Source organism: Heterodontus francisci, unplaced genomic scaffold (assembly GCF_036365525.1).
Source record: "Heterodontus francisci isolate sHetFra1 unplaced genomic scaffold, sHetFra1.hap1 HAP1_SCAFFOLD_66, whole genome shotgun sequence".
NCBI lineage: Eukaryota > Metazoa > Chordata > Chondrichthyes > Heterodontiformes > Heterodontidae > Heterodontus > Heterodontus francisci.
In genome coordinates, this window is record NW_027140986.1 from 9,390,598 (window position 1) to 9,399,865 (window position 9,268).

Genomic DNA, 9,268 nt, shown 5'->3' on the forward strand with positions numbered 1-9,268 from the left:
AAGGTTTCTCCGTCTCTGTAATCTCCTCAAGATGCCAAAAACCTTACTATCCCTGTAATCTCCAATAGCCCCGACAACCCTCACTACTTCTGAAAACGTCTCCAGCCCCTACAAACCTGCCTAACTCTGTAGGCTCCACCAGCCCCTGAACCCTCATAAATCTCTACCTACTCCAAGCCCTATAACCATCATAACTCTGTAACCTCCACCAGACCCTGCAGCTCACTGAACCTCTGTAACCTCTTCCAACTCCTCCCATGCCCTGCAAAATCCTGCAGCCTCAGAAAACCTCCTTATCTCTGTAATCTCCAGCAGCCACTCAACCCTCCCTGTCTCTGTAACCTCTCCAGCCACTAAAACGTTCTCTATCTCTGTAGCATCCTCCAGCCTTCAAAAGGAGTCAACCGTTTCAATGGCCGCATCAAGGCAAAACCAGGGAGGGAAGTAATAATAAATATATATGTGTCATTGTTAAATTCATTTCTAGATACAGAAAAGAAGACTATGTGTTTGCAGGGCTGATGGAAAAAACAAACAAATGCTGGAGATGCTCAGTATTTCCAGCACTGTTTTTATTTCAGAATTCCAGCATCCGCAGTATTTTGGTTTTGTGTTTCGGGGGTCTGTGGATTTTTTACCACAAGGGAGGGGGCTGGAGGGAGCTCTGAAGCAAATAGTTTGGGAAGCGCTGCTCCAGAACAGTCAATGTTATCCCGTAGATTTCCCTCTCTCCATCGCTTGCTGCAACTTGTTCCCTGCACCTTCCTCCTTGTTCCTATCTCTGTTTCTTCACATCTTTAAATCCCAATCTCTGTATCTCAACATCCTTTCTATCTCTGCCCCTCTCTGGAGTCTCACAAGTTTTCATTTTCATTCTCTTTCTGCGACTCTCTGCGTCTTTATCTGTCTTTCTCTCTCAGTCCATTTCTTCATTCACTCACTTCCAAATACCTGAATCTTTCCATCTCTGCTCCTCCTTTCTTGCAAGATTAGCTCTACATTTCCCCCGACGCCCCGGGAAACCCCTCGCTTTTCTCTAAACACGTCTTACTTTGTATCTCTGCCCCTCCACATCTTTACGTCTCTGCGTCTCTCAATATTTACATCGCTGCTGTATTCGCTCTCTACACCTCCAACTCTCTCTCTGTCTCTGTCTCTCTCTCTCTGTGTCTCAATTTCTCTCTCTCTCTCTGTCCTTCTCGGTATTTCTGACCCTCTGTTCTCAGTTTCTCTCTCACTGGTTTCTGACTGCCTGCATGTCATTCTCCATCTCCCTTTCCATCTATTTTTCTCTCTCCATGGTCTGTCCTAACTCCGGATTCTGTTTTCTGTGTCTCTATCTCTCTGTCTGCGGGTGGATTTGAACTCGCTGCCTTGGTGTTGTACAGGGTGTTTGTGAACCGGGATCTTGCTTTTCATCTCTCCCCAGTTTTGCTCTCATTGATGTAAAAATAGGGCAGAGTTGCTGAACGGGCAGCCGATTCACAACCACCCTCCTCCCCACCACCCTGGTTTGCAACATTGGCACCAAGTCCGAGTCCAGCCCCGAGTTTCATTGTCTCTCTGTGTGCATGCTCCCCGACTGTCTCTGCCTGTCTTCTTGTGGGTCAATGAGGGAAGGGACAGATCAGCCATGATCTAACATGGGTGGGACAGGCTCAAAGGGCTGAATGGCCCCCTCCCGTCCTTGTGCCAGTCAGTGTGTGTGTCTGTGTGTGTCTTCCTCTGTTTCCATCCCTGAAGGTGACGGGGAGAACAGGTGAAAAGCCTTTCTGCAGAGAGGGATGTGTCTGGGCTGGGATCTTCCTGTGCGTTAAAGGTTCAGAATGCCGTTAGCCTCTGGGGTGTTGGTCATTGCTCTATGCCCGGCCCTGCCGTTGGCCGTACATGAGTTAAAGGTGCCGGGCGTCTGGGAGCCAGTTGATGGAATTCCAGTGGCTTACCCAGACCTGGAATTAAAGTGAATTAAAGATTGTCGGGAGACGGAGCCACACCCAGGAAAGGGATGGAAGTTGGAATTACACGGTGGGGGGCGTGGGGGGCTGTTAACTGGGATGGAGGTTACACGGGGGGCGGGGGGTGGGGATGCTCACGGGCGCGATGGCACAGGATGGGAATTAGTAGAGTGGAACCTTTACAGGACAGGCCGGGTATTTAGAAAGGGTTGGTGTTTACAGTTGGAGCAGAGGGGAGAAATAAAGGGCAATATTCACACAGGGAATTAGTTATGCTAAAATTGGAAAGGGAGGATTCTCCAGGTTTATAATTGGAGGGGGAGGATTCTCCAGGTATAAAATGGGAGGGGATGGGCAGATTCCCTAGTCTGTTCATGGATTGATTTGATGTGGGACTTTTGACGGGGAGGGGAGGGATTAATTACATGGGTGGACTGTTCACAGCAGGGGCATTAGATCGGGGTATTTTCACAGGGGGTTTTAGATGGGACTTTGTTCCTGGGGGTATTTAGATGGGAGTCTGTCTCTGGGAGTGTTTAGATGGGAGTCTGTTCACAGGAGGGGTATTTAGATGGGAGTCTGTTCCTGGGGGTATTTAGGTTGGAGTCTGTTCTGGGGGTATTTAGATGGGGGATCTTTTCTCAGGAGGGGTATTTAGTTTAGATGTGAGTCTGTTCCAGGAGGTATGTAGATAGAAGTCTGCTCCTGAGGGTATTTAGATGGAGGATCTGTTCACAGGACGGGTATTTAGATGTGAGTCTGTTCCTGGGGGTATTTAGATGGGAGTCTGTTCACAGGAGAGATATCAGATAGGGGCCTGCAGGCGAGGGGTAACTAGATGGGGGTGTCTATTCACGGGGTGGGGGGAGATTTGCCGTGCGGGAATTTTCCATGGGGAAATGTTGCCGTGGTTAAACTTTGAGTAGGGAGAGGAGGAAATTTGCGGTGGGAGAGAAATAATTTGCGGGGGTGGAATACATATTCGGGGGGAATAAATTTGCAAGGGGAAAATTGTGACGAGGGAATTTGCTGGGTGAATTTTCAGCATTCTGAATGCACATCTTGACTTACTGTTCCATCAGTAAAAACACCCACTCCCCTTCTAATGGCACCTTCCCATGCAAATACTGGAGATGCATCACCTGCCCTTTCACGTCCTCTCGTTCAATCATCAGGGCTCCAAGCACTCTTTCCAGATGAAGAAGTAGCTTATCTGTACTTGCACAGTGGTGTCGTCGTTAGCACCGCAGCCTCATGACTACAGCGATCTCGGTTCAGTTCTGGGTATTGCCCTTGTGGAGTTTGAAAGTTCTCCCTGTTACTTTGTGGTTTTCCGCCGGGTGCTCTGGTTCCCTCACACAGACAAAGACTTGCATGTTGATCGGTAAATTGGCTGTTGTCAATTGCCCTAGTTTAGGGAGGTGGTAGGAGACTGGTAGGGGATATGGAGTTTATATAGCGTTAGTATGAATGGGTGGTTGTTGGTCGGCACAGACTCATTGGGTCGAAGTGCTTCTTTCAGTGCTGTATCTCTGAACAAATAAATATCACATTAACAATCATTGTCCTTTACACTGAGGAAACCAAACACATATTCTGCTGCTGTTTTGTTGAGCATTTCCAATAAGTCTGCAAACGTGAAGCTTAGCTTCCGGTCACTTGCCATTATAATTCCCTGCCCCATTCCCATGCTGACCTCTCTGTCCACGGCTTGCTACACGGTTTCAATCTTCCGGAATCAGCGTCAACTTCAAAAACGCATGTGATAACTACTCCTCCATTTGTTTCTGACATCGAGCGTTGGAAATGATTCCGCTCTCCATTTAATCATTACTGCCTTCCACCCTATCACAGTTATTCTCTTTAGCTCTTTCATTCCTTTGCTCTGTTCCCCTTTTCCCAGCCTCTGTTCTTACTTGAATACTGCCGCAACAGAACACTGTGTAGTTCTGAAGAAAATTCAGAATTATAACTCTGTTCCTCTTTCTAAAAATGCTACCTTGCCTACAAGGTAGTTCCAGAACTTGCTGTTAATTTCCCAGCTTCCCAGCATCCGCAGGATTTTGCCTTTTTACAGAAGGAAATGTCATGAATAAATGAAGAAGTGAGGTTGCAATTGAATGTAAAGAGAAATAAATACATGCAACAGAAACATGACTTTGGAGAGGCTGGCAAAGAGGGGCTTTGAGGGGATGAGGAAAGTGATCTCTTTAGAAATACATTTTGTAACTTGCTGCCTTGATGTCGAGGGCAGCCACCTCGATTACCATTACCACCATTACCAGCAATCGAGCCATCACTGTGTTTGTTGCCCAATTTTGCTGTATAATCCCACTGTAGAGCGGCAATGTGTTTCTGAATCGTTCCTGTCAGAAATGCAGCACAATTATACTCCATATAAGCACTGTGTAGCTTTCGAGGGTAACTTGCCAAATCATTGAGGAAACGTGATCACTCAGTGAGACTGTCCAGAGAATCAGATCACAAAGACACACTGACTGGTAATCAGAAGTTCCAAACATTCACCATCGTTGAACTATGCAGGGAGGGAAGTGATGTGTTCTTTGTTAGGATAAAGGAATGCGTTTTATAAAAGGTGATCACTTGGAATCAACAAAGAATTTCCATTACCGAAATATATGAAAAGCAGCGCACAGAACCTCAGAACAGTCACTGTGTGTTTTGCTGTTCTGTTGAACTGAGAGGAAGCGCCTGACATTGTGATAATTTCTGTGATATCAACATACCGCTGCAGGACATTTCACCTCGGACTTTGAACCTAGCTGCATAAAATCCATAAGGACAAAGTATCGGGGGAGGAATGTTTGTGCAATATCGTTGATCATTGGAACAATGTGACAGCTCAGTGATTGCAAATAAACTGATCTCTTATTACAAAGACTGACTCACAGTACAAAGATACGGTAATCTGTGTACACTTTCCAAAATGTAAAACACAAAATATCAACAGTTCACGATAAATGACTAAGTTCAAATCAATCAGCAAAGTTAGGTACAGCAGGAGCATCAATTCTCCCTGTTGTTTTAAAGTAAAATAGATGAACTCGTGAAATGTTCAGGCTTTTTTCTCTACCTGCATATATAGGTTAATGAAACAGTAATACTGTTAATAATCTAGTCAGGCGAGTGAGGCTGTGTTACTGTAAACGGTCAACTCGTTGTGATCCAATCAACAGGAATTTAGCGTCTATCAATGTCAGTTATTAACTCACTATTATTCAATGCAAAGATGGGAGCTGAAGGTAGATGGTTGTTTCAATAAACTCTCCACTGTAACTCAATAAATAAAAATTAATGTCAGTCTGATACATCCGGGAGTGAAAGTAGAACTGGAGAATGAAAAGATCCTGAAGATCTAATGCTGATCAATAAATTAGCACAGTTGAGGTGTCTCAATAAAGTTGCCACAAGTAGAAAACCTTGAAATAAATTCATTCCCGGATGCAAAACAACAACTCTCCTGAAATGGACATTTAACCAATGAATTCACAAATTGTATTGGAACCAGGCTAATGACCCTTATAACTTTGCCATCCACTCACTGGTTTCTGCAGGGGTATCGGGTTCTGTCACAATCTGATAGGTTCGTCCCCCTGAGTTATGTTTTGCAGATATCAAACAGACTTACAATACAGTAAGTATGAGATATGGGTGTTGACAGCAACTTGAATTAGTCGTACATAACGATGGAGGTTTAAGATGTTTGGTGTGGGTCTCTTGTATCTGTGAGAAGCCGGCCAATCTTGTAAATCATGACTACTGGTACGTTATTCATTTAGAGATACAGCACTGAAACAGGCCCTTCGGCCCACCCAGTCTGTGCCGATCAACAACCACCCATTGATGCGAATCCTAAATTAATCCCATATCCCTTACCTAAACTCGGGGAAATTTATAATGGTTAACTTACCTGTCAACCTGCAAGTCTTTCGCTGTGCGAGGTAACCACCGCACCTAGCAGAAACCCACACGGTCACAGAGAGAACTTAGAAACTTCACACAGGCAGTACCTGGACCTGAACCCGGGTCACTGGAGCTGTGACGCTGCGGTGCTAACCACTGCGCCACTGTGCCGCCCTGCTTAGTCATGATCATCCTGAAAATGGTGCAAGTAACGAAGGAACATCCAGTAAGCACTGATATTCGGATGAAACGTATGCCATACATGCAAGATCCTATATAAACGTTGAAATCCGAGGATCTCCTTGTCAACACGGTAATTTCCGAGTATCTCTGTCAATAGATAACATTAACGGGACACAATAAATACTGACAGTTGCAAGGTCTCCTGTAACGAAAATCTTATGGACACAGAAGATATTACCAGACTCCCAGAGATTCTTTTCAAATGTTGCCACTTCAATGGACAAATTGTATTCATTGATAAGCAATCCCAGAACTGTCTGTCGATAACATAAATCCAGAGGTCTATTTGTAAATGCTGAGAATGCCCTACGATTCTGTGAAAACTAGTACATAGTCTCACTCCCAGTATTCTCTTGCAAATAAATTCTCGCACCCGAGGGATCCCCTGCACACACAACTCGCAATCCAGGAATGTCATGTAATTGTTCAAATGGCGAGATGCACTTACCGCCAAGAGCCGCGAATATACGTTGATAAATGATAAAACAAATACAGTAAAGCATGCTTCATACAGTTACTAACTGCATATCGTAGTGTTTTGAGAATTGTATTGTACATATTGTTCATTTGAGGCTACCATGCACACACGAGCCTGAAGATGGAACTGAAAGAGAAAGTGAAAGAAAACAGAGTAAAGAAGACTCCATTATGTTCAAGAGTTTGCTGACTCGGTCCTCAGTCTTTTCATCATATGTCTTACTAAACTCTGCTAAACCACAGGCCAGTCCAGAGACCATCAGAGCCATTGTTCCTTACAAGGAACAGGCAGCATTAATGAGGTTTTTAATGAAACAAAAAGACAGTAGTTTAAAGAATTAATAGTTGGAGATGGAAGCTCACCAGGAACAAACGAGCAGAGGTAGCACAACCTGTGGACACTCTGAACTGCCATATGTATCATAATTTCGATATATACTATATGGCAATTTGAATATACACATTGAAACTCCCAGATCATACGCTTCCAGGCTATTGTTTGCAGATGTTGATCCATTCTCTCCCTCTTTGTAAAGCTGCAGGTGACTGTCAGTCATTGACGCAATAGTAGAGTAACATTGCAAGGAGAATCTTATTGACATCAAAGAGAAACCTTGCAGTGGCACAAATAGGTCCCTTGGAAAGTGCCATGAATCACAGTCACTAAACAAACAAGTTCAGCAACATGCTTTCTTCTGAACACGCTATATGTCAAACAGTGTACTTGCCCAGATATTGCGCAGACATGAATTGAAACTTCCCAAAGCCCAGAATATAATTTGATTGACTGTTCCACTGTTGAAAACTGCACAGCGCAATAGTTATATTGGTATAATACTGTCCATATCTGCCTGTGGATTCTGAACGGTGTCATGCTTGCATTTAAACAGTACTGCCTCCCTCTGCTGGTGAATACTGCACAGTACAATTGTTGCATTGATACAGTAATACCTCCATTATTTTGTCGATATGACAGTGCAGTATTATATTTATATAGTAATGATGAGTGCAGAGGCTAAAATGATATAGTAAAGTCTACCTCATTTGGTGAATACCAGCTTACACCTCTGGTGGGGAAGAGTAAAGAGTGCACTGGCTACATTTTCACAGTGATATCCTCGTCTCTTTGGAATACAGAATAGTGCATTGCTTATTGTTACGATCAGGTGACGAGGGGTCACACTACACACCAATTGTCCTTCTTCTCATTTGACCGCAGCAGGGGTTATTCCTTTCTAAACACTGGATGTACTTAACACTCCAGTGAGTGTTTTATCTTTATCCTTTGTTGTGATCGCAAAAGAACCAATTGGACAAGTTTTCTTGAGTTTAAACAAGGAAGAGGTGAGTTTATTATACTTAATAATTAAACGTTTAAAGTCGGTTGCCAATCCATGAATTTAAAAAAAATCCCCTTTTTGTAGCAGGTTTTCTTGACATTATGTTTAATATCATAATGCTTACCACCACTGGTAGATCCATTTCCATAAACTGCACCAATGGCTCCAACTGATGCAATATGTGTTTATCCAGTATTTCATAACTGTTTCATGGTCAAGAAATTAAATGTGCACGGCATCTATAGAATGGCACAATGAACATCAACTGGCCACTAACCATAAACGGACAGTATTTTCAGAAACTGACCTCCTGCGGACAAACTGAACAAGTTCAAATAAACTGACCCCGACCCCACATCTAAACTATTCAGAAAATGCTGCGTGACTCACTAACTTAACAGGTCTCCAAAGCGGACACATCGCAGCAAAATACATAACCATCGACATTGATTTGTTTTGTGAAAGGTTCTCTTCTTTTCTTCTTGTGTTCGATATGCATCTCTTTAAGGGAACTACGGCAAATTGTAGTTGCCTCTCCACTCTGACAGATATGAGGTTGCTTAGCCTGCCCAGTACTCATATTTCGCTTTTACTGTCTCTGCTGACAGATTCTTCTTCACGACTAGGCCCTTCAGAAGCAGGAGAACCAAGCCAGCAATACCAATCTGAAGAGTCACCCCTCTGACTTCAACACGCACCAGTTCAGCGTTTAGCACAATGCATGGGAATGATGGTGAGATAGCACAGTCTGTGCAGGGTGAAGTTCACATTGCAAGTGAGTAGCACGGGTAGTGGTGAAAGGCACAGTAGAGGACAGAGGAGGCAGGCGAGTGCGCCCTGACCCAAACATTGCTGAAGAGTGTGGGGAATACCAATTCAATGCCTGGGTCTTCACGCAAAGGAAATTGGAATAGTACCAGCAGAGAACGGTTGTGTGGGTAACCTGTCAAATACTTTCAACATCATGGATGAGAACATGGAGGAGCCAATAGTCTATGAATGGCACCCAGACGTTCCTGTTCATGGAACGAGTTGCCTGTGTTCTCTTATGAAGAATGTGCTGTCCTCTACGGAAGCTTACTATGCTAGATCCCTGGTAACCACCAAGGCAAGCTTTGATTGAAACCCAACCTGCTGCTATTGGGGCTTTGGTTTCTACAGTGTCTTCCAGCCTCGAAAAGTAGAGATGCAGCGTTAACAGATTTAGTGGTTCGAATGGAGAGGAGCTTTGATCGGATCAGTGGTGTCCTTTAGTTTTCTCTCATGCAGCTCAGTGAGAGATAATGTGCAGCCCCATGGGATCAGACTGGCGTTACCGCAGCTGCAGAT